We start from the raw sequence: 17,193 nt of genomic DNA, 5'->3' as shown, positions 1-17,193 counted from the left end.
ACAGTAAGCCCAAAGCTGGTCATCATCTCTCTACAGAGACTATGAGTTGCTTCTGCTGTGGTGTTTACATTACCTTCAGATTGTTGGCTCTTCCATCCCAACTCCTGCATACAAATTTTGTTGCATCTATTGCAACAAAATGTTCATCACCTTTACTCTATACCTAAAACAACTCCTAAAACAGTTTCTGTCAGCTCTGTACAACTAGTGAACCCAACAATACAGACTGACACTCTGCTTTAGAACCTAACCACTTCAGAAATACATTTATATAATCAGAGTTTTCATAATTAGTAATCTATAGCTACAAATCTGTTCTGAATATTTCCGGCCAGAGATGACTACACTAAGTTTTCAATAGTAGATTCTCAGGATTTTATGTTGAGCCAAATTGGAATTAATAGCTGCTTACAGATTTTCAAACAGGGGCCAGAGGAAGGTATGGCTCAAGCCCACCTGATACCAATCCTTGAATTCAAATCCCTTCAAAATAATCCATTCATTCATTCATTTTCATCTAGCAAGGGGAGAAAATGGCACCAAATACACACAATGAGGACACAAGCAGAACAGAGCAAGCCAAGTTCCTGCAATAAAGTAACAGGTAAGAGCAAAGGAACCTACCAAGTCAAAGATCCAACAAAGAAGCAGAAACATATTATAAGGAAGCATAGAAAACAGACCTCCCAACTGATACTTTCTGAAAACACTTATTTGCCATTTTCTTTCCCTTCCCTTGCTGGATTGACTAGTATAGACTTGCTGGCTTCAACAGTTTACACCAGTAGGGAAGGAAAGTGAAGACAGAACCGAAGCAGTACAGACTGGAGACCAGTGATTAGTTAGCCAAGGCCACTGTCACTGAAGCACTGTTCGTATAAGGAAATATAGCATTCAGAGCTCCTCCAGAGGTCTGTGCCACAGACAGGCTGCTTGCTGATCCTTGAACCCCTGGCAGTGGATGTGTGAGATAAACTGCTTCTTTCTTAAAATAACAGGTCAGATGGCTGTGCTTTCAAGAGAAGACCTTAAGGTGAGGCCTTTGAAAATGTCAAGTTCATTTACACAGGTTTGTGTGGGTGTGTGGAGATGTGGGTTATCTCAAACAGAGAAGAGTGTTCTTAATCTTTCTTCTTCCCTTTTCAAAGAAGTGAAAAAATAGTTCACTGCCCACTGTCATGTGGGTGCCTCATCACATAGAGTAAGTGCATGCAGACACACAGACACAGCCTTCTATTTATAATTGACTTGCTAGTTCTTTTGAAAGCCACAAGGGGCTCATCCAAAAGCAAAGGCATGCCTGAAAGCAGAAAATCCAAAATAGCCACTGACAGTGCTATGTGTGTCACCAGTCTCACCCATGAGAATGAAAAGCCCTTAAACATTTTTAATGAGTAAAAATTTTAATGAGTAAGATATAGCCTTTATTTTCCCTGCCTAGAGAAATCCAACAGAAATCCCAGCAGCCACCTATTTCTATGAGGATAGAAACATATATATCTGCTGACATAATCCGGCGAAAAGTTTACACTTGCCAAAAGAGAGCTGAAAGATAATATTCCTAAGGAGTCTAGACATGCTCACCACTCTTGAATGTCATGAAACTGGGCTGAGGGCTGCCAACTATGCCGCCCAATACATGATGGTTCTTTGGAAGGAAATAGATGGGTGAGGTGAAAGGGAGAGTTAATAAGTGTCATATTGATTTGTTTGTGATCTACAGTAGAAATAAATGACTCTTTTTCAGACTGTGAAATAAAGCAAATAATGCAAAAACTAAATCATTTACATTTTAATTATCACTTTACATATTGAAATATAATATTTTGTACTTTAAAACTACATATTTTTTAATTTATGTATATCCAGGATATAAATGATCCTAACTACTTAGAAGGCTGAAATCCGAGGATCATAGCTCAAGACCAGCCCAGGCAGAAAAGTCTGTGAGACTCCCTAAAAAAAGCAGGGCTAGAGACATGGCTCAAGTGGTAGAGCACTAGCTGTGAACATGTTTAACCCTAGTAATGCAAATACATCCATATATCCTTACATACAAAGGTACATATATACAAAACAGAGAAGTAGCTGTTCATAGATGGACAATATAATTTACTTGACTCCTTGCACATAAGATCTACTAGGAACTATAACTCCAAACAACTGCAGATTATATATAAAGAGCCCATTGATCAACGATGTTTTAGAAATAACCAAAAGGCTGGGAGTATGTATACCTTAGTGACGCAGTACATGCTAAACATCAGTACCCAGGGGTATGACCTATAGTGCCTCCAAGAACAGAGAAAGAAATGAATGGTCCACAATACCAAAAAATTAATGATACTCTGTGGTTTTAATTAAAATATTAAAGTAATACTTTCTCTTATATGCTCTCCGCATAAAGCTCCAGCCCAAACTTAAAAGTCTAAATCCAAAAGTACAGAATGAAACACTGCTTTCCCTAGGTCTCATGTCTTTGACAGGATGAAAAGAACCTTGCCAAGCCGGGCGCCCCTGGCTCACGCCTAATAATCCTAACTACTCAGGAGACTGAGATCTGAGGATTGCAGTTCAAAGCCAACCTGGGCAGAAAGGTCATGAGGCTCTTACCTCCAATAAACCACTGGAAAACTGGAAGTGGTGCTGTGGCTCAAGTGGGATAGTGCCAGCCTTGAGCTGAAAAGCTGAGAGACAGCACCCAGACCCAGAGTTCAAGCCCCATGATTGACCAAAAAAAAAAAAAAAAAAGAAAGAAAGAACCTCGCCAAAAGTGAGAAGCCTCTCACAATTTACAGTATTTAATGAAATTCAGCTCTCTACACACACCCCTCTGTGGCATACACAGGCAACAGGTGACATTGACTTTAACCAGATCTTAAACCTAATGGGTCATAAACTGAGACTTGTTATCAAATATTCTCCTTCAATTGTCTACATCTTCCTTATAGTTTTGTATAACAAAACCAAGCACTGACTACTTCCCAGTTAGTAATTATTTTCAGTCAAATATAAAAGGAACCAGAAGTTGCAAATCATACTCATCATACCTAGGACAAAGAAAAAGGCAAAGGCTATTCAATATGTAATAATTAACGCACACTCTCTGATATGGAGGACCCATGAGCTGAGTGAGTCCAGTGGTTAGGAATGGGGAAGTATAAAACCTGAACTTCTTTTCTGCTCTTCATCCAACATTTCATCTTTTTAATTGGTACATTTCCATAAAACACATTAGCACATCCTTTCATGCATTTATCTTTTTAAAACATAAACACAAATATAAAGATCTTAAATTCATAGGGAGATGAGAATGACTGACATGACACATTCATTAGTGAAATGCCACTGTGGCCATTTCGTCTGATAAGATTAGCTTAGTTTGAGGAGATACAAAAGGATTTTTTGAGCTAAGGTTACCAATTCAACAAAGGTTAAAAAAAAAGTAGAACTTTCTCAGATCTTAATATCCACAATACTTAGGACTATCACAGGTCTTCAATGCCCATGACTCACTTTTTTCAGTCTTGTCAAATTTAGGAATCACATAACTTGTGTGGGCCTGTGATATTTTATGTGGGGTGGGTGTGTGGGTAAGGGAGTATCTTTAAAGGTCTAACATAAAAATGTGCAGATCCCTAATCCCTTGGGCCATGACCATAAATACAGTATGCATCAAGGCACACAGAGGAGTGTATAATTATGTCCTGTGATGGATTTTCCACAGTACAGACAGGAAGCACCATATCTGATATGGAGTACTTTGCACTTGCCTGTGCAAATAACCAGGAAGTGGCCTGGCAGAAGGCAGCAAGTCTACTCCACCTAATTGACATTCATTTTAAATAATTCAGTCATTTAAATGTCAAGCCAGAGGTATTCCCTCTCTGCACTGCTCACCCACATTGTTTGTTCTAGAAGACACCTCCCGGAATTACTCAGTGTTATGGCTGGCTTGGTGTGCCCTTTGTATCACCAGAATGAAGGCTGTGTGAAAAGGCTGGCAGGGCTGGCTGGGAACAGCAGCAAGCTCTGACCACAAATGGAAGCTGCCTCCTCCTCGTCCTCCAACTCCTCCTAGTCTCCTTTCCCTCCTCTTCAGGAGAGGGAGGCTACTGGGGTGGTGGGAGACTAGGTTAGCATTACAAGCTAGAGGAGCAGGCTGGGAATCCCAGGAGTTCACCATGACCAAATCTTTAAACAGATTTGTCTTATTCTGGGCAATACTCAGCTCACCATCTGGACATACCTACTTGGAGATTAATCTTAGGCTGGCAGAGGAAGTGGCAGAGCAAAGAGCATCACGGACTTCTCAAGACTGTAGTTGGTCATAATCTTACTTCATAGTAAAAAGAATCATATTTATGCTTAAGCAGGATTTTAGCAAACTAGGTGATTATCTACCCCCACCCAGCTATGAACTCTATAATGCTTGAGGCATTTAAACTGATTGTTTCGCTAAATGGTGCATAAAAGCCCAACATTGCCCCCTAAGAGCTTTAATACAAGACCAATGAGAAAATGTTACAAATAAACAAGCAAATGTGGCTATGATCCATCCTAGGATCAGGAAAAGAAACTGATGGGTTTTTTTAGTCACTCCAAAGCAGCACATATAATAATGCAGTAATTAGACAGCGATTATAAAAGTCCAATAGCTCAGAAGTTGTATAGGCTAAAAAAGGAACTACAAACATCCTTGGCATCCTTCCAACAGTCTAAACAATTCACTCATTTGAGATGGTAGTTTATATTAGGTTTATAGATTATAGAAGTTCTTCCATCATCTCCTAATCCTAGAGCACAATTTGGCACCTCTCCAGAATCTACAAGCATTTGAGATCTCTGGCATTAAACAAAGGCTTAAGAAAGGATTTTGCAATGCCAGGTGTCATTGCCAGCAAGCTTGCTCCTAAGACAGAAACATAAAGGTCTGTCCACAATGCTTACTGAAGGGCACTTGATCCTCTGGAAAGAAAGCAGGAAATACACTCAGGAGCAATATAAACCAAGTGCCCAAATGTTCTCCTAATGTAAAACACTCAATTAGGGAAACCATATTATTTTTTTAAATCAGAGACTGATGCTTAGTAAAGTTGTAAAGCCAAAAAGAAAACATACTCCAGTAGTTATGAGAAAGAATAGAAGCATTCAAATAAGACTGCATATAAACTAGAATAACAAAATTTCTAAGATTTTTGAATTCATACTATAAATACATTCCTTTTCAGTGTTCCCTGAGAAAATGGTATCCCCATTCATTCAGCAACACAAATCTGATTCCCTTTGGCTTCTATCACTCTTCATCCTCCTGTTGTGTACTTGCAAGTTCTTGGAAGGCTTTCCCTACTTCCGGATACTAAGATCTTTCAATTTAGAACTCCCTTCAGACTGAATGCTTCCCTGTGACCCTGCCAGGATTCCATCCATCCATCATCAACCATGCAGATTTCACCTGCTCTGTTAACACTCAGCATTTATAATCATATGGCTGTAGAATACCCTGCCTTTTGCTCTAGACGGAAAGCACCATGATGGTCAAACCGCACCTGCCCTGCTCACAGTTAAATGCCCTGCAACGGCAGATGTTCAAGTTTGATGAACATTTGCTGTGACATGAATTTTCTCTTCACAAGGATTTGGAGGTGGGAAGAGACCTGATGCTGGCTATTCTGAACAGACTGAGCCCCATAAAGTTTTCAGATGTCAGCACACATCTTAAGACAAGGCTTAGTCACAGGGCCGGCATGTCTGTGCAAACCATTCCTCCTAGACATGCTGCACCAGCACATCTGTTCACTACTTGGAGTTCCCATGTGTGGAAAATTAGTACTTTTTCTGGTACAGTAGGCTTCCCTTAACTTGTCAGAAGACAGAAGTAAAATACAAATAATGAACTCGTTAATGCATTAATAGAGCATCTGGGCTCCCGTGGGTGGTCTTCCTTTAGTTGGCTGGTTTGAGGACTTTTGGGTGACTATGAAGCTAGAGTGATCAAGGCCATCAAAACATAGTTAAGTGCTTTCAAGGCCAGCCAGTCTGGAGTGATCCATACAGGATGTGGCTGCTTAGCAGCTGAAAGGCTGACCTCGATCTTTGGTGCCATTTTTTCCCCCTAGAAGTGAAACAATGGTGAGGTCAACAGAAAATAGGGAAGAAAAGAATTACATCATTTTCCCCTTCTTGCTTTGCTGAAGGTGATAAGGATTCCTAAGTCATCCTGCATTTGAACTGCTGAAGCTGAGAAAGAAAAAAAAATGTGCCATCTGTTTATTTTATGTCTGAGCTGACTCCTTGTCTCTGGGAAAGAAAAAAAAAATCTCTGTAAATTAAGCCCATTGCAGCAGCCACACCTTCTATTTCAAAGCCAAAAACTCAGTCTGTGTTCAAGTGACTAACAGATTAAAGAACACTGTGGGATAATGATCTAAAACAATACTGGCCTGTGTTTTCTGTGTTTTTAATGATTCTCTGAATGTAGCAAAGACTTGCTTTCACGTATCTACCATGTATGTGAAACAATTCCTTACTAGAGGGGAAAACAATCATCTCTTCATTTTGTCTCCAAGCCTTTTGAACCTCTGCTTCACAGTGGTTTTTGTCTTCTGCTTCACTAAAAACCATGATTGCCAAGCCTAATGAGAACTACCTACTGAGGAATATTTTTATAGGCCAGAAAATACTTTCTCTACAAATATGCCAAAATCCTTGTCTCAGCAAAGCTCCAGTCTAGAGAGTTTGAACCTAAGAAAGAGGAGAATCCCAGTGACTTACTTATAAATGGTTCAGAAGCCATTCCTTGTTTAGATGTAAAAGGTATCTGGGGATGTAACATGAATTTTCTGTTCACAGAAAGAGTTAGAGATGGGAAGAGGCAGGAAGCTGTGTGCTGTACAAAAAGGGCAAAGTTTGCCAACTTACTATTAAATGCTTCCCACCTCTGTTAAGATAGGTAGGGAGTACATGGCACACTTCTGCGGGTTCCACCCTCACCCCCAGCCCCGAGTTTGGCATTGAAACATTTAGATTTATCAGAAACCCTTTTAACAAGGGGCCCAAAGAGGGCTAAAATATGGGATTTAGAGACTAGGCCTCCTCCAAAAGTGTCAATTTTGGCTCTGGTTATCATCAGAAACCTCACGGACCCTTATACCATTTCCAGAAGCTTTCAACTCACATAGATAAGTCAGACCAGTATTGAACAAGGCTCCAATGCTGAAGGGGAAAACGCCTGAGTTAATAAATTCCCTTCCATAGCTCCCTACCCTATCTTACCCCTGAAGCACAGAGCAAGCAAGGTAATTTCTAGACCACTGTCTTTCCATCCTAGATGAGGCCAAAGTGATTAAAACTTTAAAATAGGGCAAAAAAGTCCAGACTCTGAACTTCTGATATTGCCACTCCCCTTTCCTCCACTTTCCCAATTCATTTTTTAAGGCCTTATCTAGTACAAAACTCCATGAAATGTTAATGAAGAAGAGATCCCAGGTCTTCAGTCCCATGAACACCTGCCCTTGTGCATCTCTACAGCAGTTTTCATAGCCTGAAATTTCCTTGCATTATCTTCGTTTCCCATCAGTCTAAATAAATATGATAAAAAATGATTCAACCCATTGGCAAACTGGCTTATTAGTTATAAAGATTCCACAGTAACTATGAGAAGACTGAGCTGGGTCATTTTAAGTTATTCTTTTTGGTCAAGTCCACAGGGAAGTTCCAGGTAGAAAGAGTGCTGTGAGCCACAACTGGCTTTTTGAATATAAAGTCTCTCCACCATGATCCAGCAGCATGGTGAACCATTCCCACTTTCCACAGTAATGTTGGATCTCCACAGCGGAAAGCCGGCTAACTATGAGATGTGTTACAAGGCCACTGGCTGAGGAGCAAGAATACCTAAACACAAATTCAGTCAAGAGCAACAGGCAAGTTACTGCAGAGTCGTTCTGGCTCCAGTAGCTGCAGATCACTGCAAGCCTAAAGATAACCCAAGTATCTATGAAGGGTCACTTTTAAATAGTAGCTTTAATGCCACCAGTCACTGAAGAAGTATTTCCTTCCAGAGCCTGCTTCCCTCCACACTGACGTGCCAAACCCGTCCAACAATGGCAAGCCTGCCGGAGAGATGAAAGCCCAGAAGGAAATGGAAGGAGTCCCAAAGGAGAGCAGACAGCTCCCAACATGCTGTGATTCTATTCTGTCATTCTGTGTGTGCCCACATTTGGAAGACAGAGAAATAATAATCTAGCAAAGGAGACACCTTGAAGAAGCCATCTACTGACACACACTAGCAATTAAAGAACAGGGGAAAATACAAAACAAAATAGTTTAACTTACAGCCTCCCCTTTTAAAAGCTAAAGCAGCATAAACTATGGTTGACTAGCACCCAAGAGTTTTTTAAGAAAACTTTTCCTTATAAGAGAAAACGTATTTAGATGAGAAAAGAGAACAATACTGAGCCTTGTGGCGCATAACGTACATACACAGATACAGTACATACACAGTCACTGTGGCCCCACTGATCACATAAGTGCCAATGGACCTGCATAGAAGTCGGCCTCTTCCTTTGCCTTCCTCCCTCTACCTTCCTCTCCTCTTCCTTCTTCTCTTTCCCTCCCTCTCCTTTCCTTTTTTTTTTCTTAAAGTACAGACAAAATCCCCAGATCTTCCTAAGAGTCATTAAAATCTGCTCAAACCTCACCTGTTCTCCAAAGGAGTCCACAGTGTCCTAAATGGCAGCTAGTCAGGGGCTGATGTACAAAGGGACAGGTGCTCAGTGGGCTATTTTCAGTTGCTATCAGCTCATTGGGGAGCTGCACATGCTCAGGAGATGGGCAAGTTTGGTTCGGTTTCAAACTCTGGGCAGCCAAGAGACATACACCTTTCACAGATGCCAAGACAACCAGCTGCCCAGTGCGCCTCCCAAGATGGGAGCTAGGCAAACCATGTAACCTGGCCAGCCAACATGCCAGTGAGCAAGCTGTACCTCTCATTTCACTGCCTGGGTTATTCTGAGCTGGGCTTATTGACACTCCATGGCAACCCAGGAACAAAGGGCCAGCAAAGACGGATTTAAATATCTTGCCAAAGTTGCTAGAAAAGTCAGTAGCTCAGACTTCTGTTTTCATAATAAAATCAGCAATGGAATTAGTATTAGATTGTTGTTTTGCTGCTGTATTTTGTGAGTTACCTGTAATAGAGTGCTACTTTTTGAACTAGCTTGTTTCAGTTTTTCACCATTTAGTTGAGATTAGGTGGGATGACTTTGAAACTGAAACATGTAGGTCAGACTGCCCTAAAATTGTGGGAGGACTAGTTTTTCTCATTCCCTTTCCTAATAATCTTGCCACAACCCATAATCCACTTCCATCTCACAACTCTTTCAAGATACACCAATTGCTCTTCGTGGGTCTTCAGTAGCTGTCCCCTGCCTTCAGAATACCACCTTAGCCACAAGGTTCCGCTCAACCCTAATTAATTCCTCTCATGACTGTGTCACTTCTCTAGGCTTACTCTTCTGCTGACTAAAACGCTCTTCCTTTCCTGGTCTAGGACCTGCTTTTTCTTCAAAACTCTGTCTTCCAAACTGCTCTGTGTGACTTAACAGTCTTCCCTACAAGGAAAGTACCATAATGAAGGGATTTACAACCTCGATGTAAATCTGGGTTAAATCCTTTTAATATTCTCAATATATTTATATTTATATTTCTTTATAATATAGTTATATTTTCTTATAATATATTATATTTATATTTCAATATAAAGCACCCACTACATATCTGGCAGTGTCTTAAGACACAAGAGTGAAAAACAGTGAACATGACCAAGTCCTGGCCTGTCTCAGTCTATGGCTCACATATGCAACATATGTTCCTGAAGGTGCCTCACTATGAGATGAGTGTAGCTGCTGTATCCATCCTACCACATGACAACAAGCACAGAGGGCAGAAAGGATCCCATAGGAAAAAAGAGATGGCCAATGATGTTGTGGGCCTATGCTACTTTCCTTAAGAAAGTTTGATTTCTATGCTTTCTTTTCAGAAGATATTTTTTTACTGACTCAGCAATACTATTTGACAAAAATTATCTTAACCTTCTGTAAAAATTGGAATTGTGAAGTATATGAACTAGAACATGAAATGAAAGAGGAAATCATGAGTGTAACTCTATATGGCATTCTGTGGAGTAAAAATCAAATTCTGAATTGCATCATCATGAGTATGTTTCTCCCCTTGCTCCTTCTTTACAACTTTCCTACATAAATCTTTGGATTTAGGTTGTTCTCAATTAGTACAGTTACAGGATTCAGAAGACCAATCAAATGCAGCTAATACAAGTTGTCATGTCGAAAACGAACTTTACAACTTTGGTGGGGGGGGGGGAGGATTAGGTAGGGGGCAAGGGGAGGCTGGGAAGAGATGGGAAGGGGAAACAAAGGAGAAGGCTACAATGCTTGATAAGAAATATACTCATTATCTTGCCCATGTAATTGTAACCCCTCTGTACAGTATATTCACAATAAAAAATAAATAAGAATTAAAAAAAAGAAAACCCTATCTTCATCCTCCCTTTATTTACCTCTCCAAAAATAATCATTGAGTAAAAACCACAGGCTAGGTAATTTTTTCTTGAAGGTGAATTTTACCACTACAGCAAAATCTTTCCTCTTATTCCTTCTCTCCTTCCTACAACCCCCAAATATCCTTATCCTCAGAAAGTCCACATTCGACTCTAACCCATAACAAAGAATTAGCCTTAGCCACAGAATTAACTCTGGCTCTGGGAAATACCCTGCTCTCAGGGCTCGAATTCAGCTGATTAGAATCAGGCAGCAGCTGTTCCAGTGTTATGACCAAGGCTGAGAAGGCGCAAATGTAAACTTCCCTCTTCCTGTCAAATCACTGCCTTGAAGAAAGAGGATGAAAAAAGTTGTGAGGAAAAAAAAAATCAACAAATTCTAGGCCAGATTTTCTGGAGAATATACCAGAAGTCCTCAGGTCAGTAGTCAGGACAGCAGGACTAGTTGTTTCCTTTTGAAACTATGGGCTTTGACCCATTCGTGGAGAGTGAATTCAATTAAGACAAGAGAAGGAATAAAGAAATGTTACAAGGCACAGTATGTGTGAGTTCTGCACACACACTAGGCCCTACTCTAAAGTGTTTCTTGTTGTGAGTCACACTCAGAATTAGGAAAACCACCCCACCCTGTGTATTCCACTGCTTTGGAATGACATGCGTTCTGAGTAATTGTGACTATTTTGAATAATCATTATCTACAGTAGCTAGCCTGAAGTCATCGGAGCTGCAGTCATTCCAGAAGACAGTTTTCAGCATTGGGGGAGTAGAAATTAATTTTTAAACTGTTTTATTTTTTCTTAATGTTTTTATTTTTCAAAAGTCAAAATTATATACTTGACAGTCCTATAAGCCTCTCATGTTGCTCATTTCTCTACAGAGGAAGTAGCATCTCATTTCACCCTTGAGATCCACCTGTATTTATAAAGGAGAAGGCTCTGAAGCTCCCATTTCGCACTCTGACTGTTGACATCAACCAAGTCCCACTGTGAACTTTATTACACTGGTTTTCTCCTTGTTCAAACGAGACTGTTTTTGATCGCATGTTGAACATTCCCCACTTATAGTCTCTATTTTAAAAGGTTTAAATGAGTTGAGCCACAGAGGAAACAAACATTTCCCATGAAGGAGGCTACGAACAAGCTTACCAGCTCAATTATAACCATTTTGTTAAATAAATAAATTTGACAGTAAGAAAACAATATCTTAAAAGGGTTCAGCTTCCTCATATTTACATCAAGGAGACTGGTAGTGGTAAACAGCTCAGTGCATCTCACCGCCTCCCTAAAAAAATCCTTTGATGAAAAGAAAAAAGATTTCATTCTGAACAAAGAGAATAGATTACAGTAATAAGAAATTAGAGCAACAAATTTAATACTGAGACATTTCTTTTACATTCACTCACCCCTTCGAGAACTTCCTGAGTCCTCAATAATGAGATATTCAAAGAAAGGCTTATTCTATTCTCCCCCCAGTAGCAAAGAGGGGCACCTTTGTGGACCCTAACAAAAAGTCCATTGAAGTTATCCCCTTCCTTCCTTCATTGGGTAATTGGGCTGGAAAGTCTGAGTGGTGATAGCTTTGGAAATACTAAAATCCAGTCAACTCCGGAAATAATTTAGGACTCAGGACAGGCCAAAATCACTTGCAACAAAACTGTGTTACATCCAACCTCCTTTGCTGTTATAATGGTTTGTAAATTTACTAGAATATAGGTTGTCTTCACATTGAAATGATGTCAAAAGGCGCAGTACTCCATTTTAAGTACTTATGTTTTGGTCTTATCACCTGTAAATGCACAGAGACAAAAAGAAAGCCAAGCATGGACGTTCTGCCTTGTCCCTGGTGGCATAATAGTAGTATTAGACTATGATTAGTCCTATTAATGGGAAGGAAAGGGAAGAATACATAGGTAATTAGGACTCAAGTGCTCTTCTCTGTAAGAGCAAATGAAACTTTTCCTGTCGCTAGAGTTTTATAGCTAATGAACAGGAGAGATGATTACTGGTAGGAGAGACAAGAGAAGGTAAAAATATAAATGCGAAAGGGCCTCATCACATGCCATTATGAGCTCTCTTCTCACCCTTTCCAATGGGCTGGATTACACTGGATCTCACTAAGCACCAGATGGAAGGTGAATATGGATGTCACTAATATAGAGCACAAAAAAAAAAAAAAGAAAAGAAAAAGAAGAAGAAATGAAAAAGTAAAATTTTGTAGAAGACTAATAATGTTTGAAGGTCTTGAACATCATTTTCCCAAGTTCATTTTGCCTTTTGTTGGCTGGATAACCTTAAGCACAGTCCAAAAAATCCAAAATCACATGCAATAAATAGCTGTGTTGTTAGGGTAGTTGTGATGATAGGAAATAAATAATCATTAATATCAGAAATAGTAAATCAGGTCAACAGCATATACTAAGGATTAACAGACATTACCTATAATCATCAAAAAGGTAGTTACATTAAGCAGTTTTTCCAATTTTCTGTACTTGCAAAAAAATAAAATAAATTCTGTTTTGTCCAGTGTATTTAACGTTCCATATCGCTTGAGAAATGTCCTCAGGTACACTCAAACTCAATCTAAATTACTGTTTTAGACCTACTCCTTGAAGTGTTATCACTATTTCTAATCAATAAGACATACTTGATTCCTAGCATGCATCACATTAAAAAGAAAAGACAATGAACAAAAGAACAGAAAGAAAAAATGAAAAATGAAAAAAAAGTATTTCGGAGACAATGGGAGAAAAACTGTTTAATTTGGTGTGTGGGCGAGAGTTTATTAGCACATAAAACTGTAGATATTTATCAGTACCAGGTGATGTTTTGACGCCTGTGCATATTGTGTAATCCTCAAACCCAGCGTAAGCATAGAAACACTTCACATTTCTTCCTGGTGAAAGCAAATATTCAAAATTTCTTCTTCTAGATTTCTTGAAATATACAGAATATGATTGTTATCAATTATCCCTAACCTAATTTACAACAGAACACAGGAACTTATTTCTCCCATCTAAGTGCAAATAAGAATCCACTGCCCAACCTTTCCCCATGCTTGCTTGCTTGCTTGCTTGCTTGCTTGAAGCAGGGTCTCTGGGTATTGGCCTGACTTTCCTTTAACTACTAGGCTCAAGCAACCTTCCCACCTCAGCTTCAGAATAGCTGAGACTACCCTGCCCTTTGTTTGTCTATTTGTTTTAATGCACTCATACTATACAACAAAGTATACCAGGACAAAATCTCCATGCCCCAACAGTGACAACATATAATATCACTGATGCATCATTACTATGGAGCCTCTGCTACTCTGTAAACATGAAATATGGATCTATTTTGTTTTAAACTAGTAGTGTATAAAGCTTAAGTTACAGTGCTAGTAAGAAGAATTTTGCTAGCTGCCCTGCAATTTATCCCTTTTACATATTTTGCACTTAACATGTGCTTTACAACTAATATTGGGTATGTTAGAGTAAATAAATAAATCCTAGTAAATATATTTTTAAAAAATAAGTATTTTCCATAGAATATACTACTGACAGTTACAAGAGTTAAGAAGGAAGACAGCAACTGCTCTTACGATTAGAGCACTCTCACAGCACTCCCTGGATGGTCTTTAAAAAGAAAATACCACATTTCAACCCAAGGTTGGTAAGTTCTTTCCTACCCTCTTGTCCATATCTGTAAACATATTAGTACTGATGGCATATTAAATAGCAAAATCCCAGTGGCAATTCATTTCTACATAAGCACAGAATAACTGGTTTGTTTTATTGTGTATTTCCACTGTATTGTGAAACAGGAAGGCTGGAAGCAGGAAAAGGATGCACTGTAACATTTTCCCACCTCTCTTTCCCCCATTCTGTCTCTTACCCCTCCTTTTCTTGCCAATTTGTCTTTCTACCTGTATTTCTTTTCTACTTCTTCTTTCCTATCCAGCCTCTATCATATGTCCATCCATGCTATCAACACAAAGGTACTGCCTAATACTATAGAGAAATAATGTCTAGGGAAAGGGGTAGAATTTGAGATTTAGTCCTCAAGAGTCTCTAGAAAAAAAAAATAAGTAACAAGTATATTAAGAAATTTTTAAAAAGGGAGAAAATCTTATAAACCTGTTGGGGCAAAAGTCTTCAGAAATTACAAATATCTCCTGGGGGCAAAACAGGGGAGGGGGCAGGCAGATCAGTTGAAAACCATTGCTAACAAATCTTTCCCCTTTAATATAAAAAATTCTCTCCCTCTTATTCTTTCAACATTGCCTTGCCAGAATCCAGTTTCCAAATGTTCTTGGCACTAACTGACACAACTGTTACGTTACTTCAATGTCTTTAACAACACTACTTAGAACAGTCTAGACTACTTCAGATTAGTTAAAGACTACTAGACTGGTCTCTGATAACAGCGTCCAAAATAAACAAAATGTGAGGTATCTTACATAATCCTAAACGTTTTCACAAGAGTAGAATGAAACAGGTGATGCTTAACTTTTTTTTTTTTTTTGCTAGTCTTGAGACTTGAACTTAGTGCCTGGGCACTGTCCCTGAGCTTCAAGGCAATCACTCCACCACTTAAGCCACAGCACCACTTCTGGCTTTTTCTGTTTATGTGGTACTGAGGAATCAAACCTAGGGCTTCATGTATGCTAGGCAAGTACTCTACCACTAAACCACATTCCCAGCTCAAGCTTAACATTTTTATTGTCTTCAAAATCCAATCTGTCCCTTATTCTCTCAGCATATCTCAACTCCTACTATCCATATTTCAAGTGCTATGTACTTCTGAATGGCTCCTATATAGGACAATGTCAATAAAGGACAAATTGGGTTTTGTAGACAATAAAAATGTTAAGCTTGGGCTGGGAATGTGGCACACATGTCAATGAATATAGAAAAGGCATAGGAGCAGATCAAGTAATACAAGCTCAAAATATAACAATAGCAAAACTAATTTCTAGTATATTAGACACTGATTTTTCCATAGTGTTGACTACATGTTTTCAAAGTTCACCAGTTATATACAACAGACCACTATATCCCAAAGAACTTATAAACAGGATCTTTATGCCTCAATGTTCTTCGAGGAGGAACCTCTAAAAAGCAGGGTGGACACTGCCAATGTGCAACAAGGTAGTTTATGCTTATACATTTACAAAGTTAATTACCTCTAAGTGCATAGAATTATGAATAACTATTATCTCCTCTTTATCTATTTTTGTGGTCCTCAAAGGTTTTCAAAAGGAGCATCAGTTCCCCTAAGTAACTTTTTGAAAACTATGAGTAGTAGGGGTTACTGAAAGGGCCAGAGATGGCCAAGGCCTTGAAATGCCTCAGCAGTATCAAAGCCAAGGTGATGTAATGTATTAGGAGGTCAGTCAGCCTGGGAGGTAATGAGACTTTAGGTGCAGACCTTCATAAATTGGATTACTATTGCCCTTCCCCATGAAGACACTGAGAAAATGTGCCTCCTATGAGCAATGAGCCTAAACCAAAATCCAAATCTGCCTGGACTTCCTACCCTCTAAGAATTGTGAAAAATAAAACTTTGTTATTTATGTGCCATTCAATTTATGGTAATCTGTGTTCTAGCACCCCAAATAGGCTAAGGCATAGTCAATGCCCCCACAGGTTGTAGCTAATTCATTTATAGGAATAACTTCACATAATTAATTGAACCTAATAACTGTCACACAAAAAACACAAAGCAAGGGGCTGGGAAGGTGGCTCAGTGATAGAACGCTTTCCTTGCATGCATGAAGCCCGGGGTTTGATTCCTCAGCACCACATAAGCAAAAAAGACTCAAGTGGTAGAGCACTAGCCTTGAGCTGAAGAGCTGACGGACAGTGCCCAGGCCCAGAGTTCAGGCTCCACTATGGACAAAAAAAAAAACACAAAGCAAATATATATTGCCTTGATGTACACTACACCTTCCCAAAATATAACTACTATAAACACTGAAGACACGTTAGTCAGCTTTCCAATTACTGTTAATGAATACCTGAGATATCAACATGATAAGAGAAATGGTTTATTTTGGCTTACAGTTTTGGAGCTTTCTGCCCATGATTAATTAGCCCTACTGCCCTGGGCTTGTGACAGCAGTCTATCACAGAAGAAACACACAGAAGAGGGACAGGACCTTGTTCATCTCTCAAGTAAAGCACAAAAGACAAAGAGGAGGGCAGGACACACAAAACTACACAAAACCCTGTGTAGTGGACCCACAAGGCCCCAACAATGAGAAGACTTCGTACACCCTACTTCTGAAGTTTTCCATACCTCCCAATAGGGTCAAGCTAAGGACTAAGAATTTAGTACAAAGTGATTCATTTTACATCCAAATTATGACAGAGGGTCAATAGTTCCATTTTATATTTCAGAAAAATCAATCACTGAATATACTAAGACAAGAAGACAACTAAGCCACTAGCAGAACACTAGCAATGTGTTTTTGAAGATGTAGCAGATTGTTATATAGTGCAAGAACAGGTCCTGTTTTCTTTAGAGAATATGTTCTAAGATGTTTCAAGGATACCTGAAATCAGAGATAAGAACAAACCTAGAAAATGCTGGGATTTTTTTCCCTATGGCCCATTATGATAAGGATTAACATATAAATTA

At 39.2% G+C, this 17,193-nt stretch overlaps 1 protein-coding gene across 6 annotated transcripts in view; it reads right to left on the bottom strand.

Moving 5' to 3' along the window:
* Acvr1 (activin A receptor type 1) overlaps window positions 1-17,193 on the bottom strand; it is a 122,560-nt gene that overhangs the window by 36,397 nt on the left and 68,970 nt on the right. The window lies entirely within an intron of this gene.

Source organism: Dipodomys merriami, unplaced genomic scaffold (genome assembly GCF_024711535.1).
Source record: "Dipodomys merriami isolate MVZ:Mamm:240054 unplaced genomic scaffold, mDipMer1.0.p SCAF_1, whole genome shotgun sequence".
Taxonomy (NCBI): domain Eukaryota; kingdom Metazoa; phylum Chordata; class Mammalia; order Rodentia; family Heteromyidae; genus Dipodomys; species Dipodomys merriami.
The sequence above is the reverse complement of the archived record's forward strand: the minus strand, read 5'-3'. Positions and strand labels throughout refer to the sequence as shown.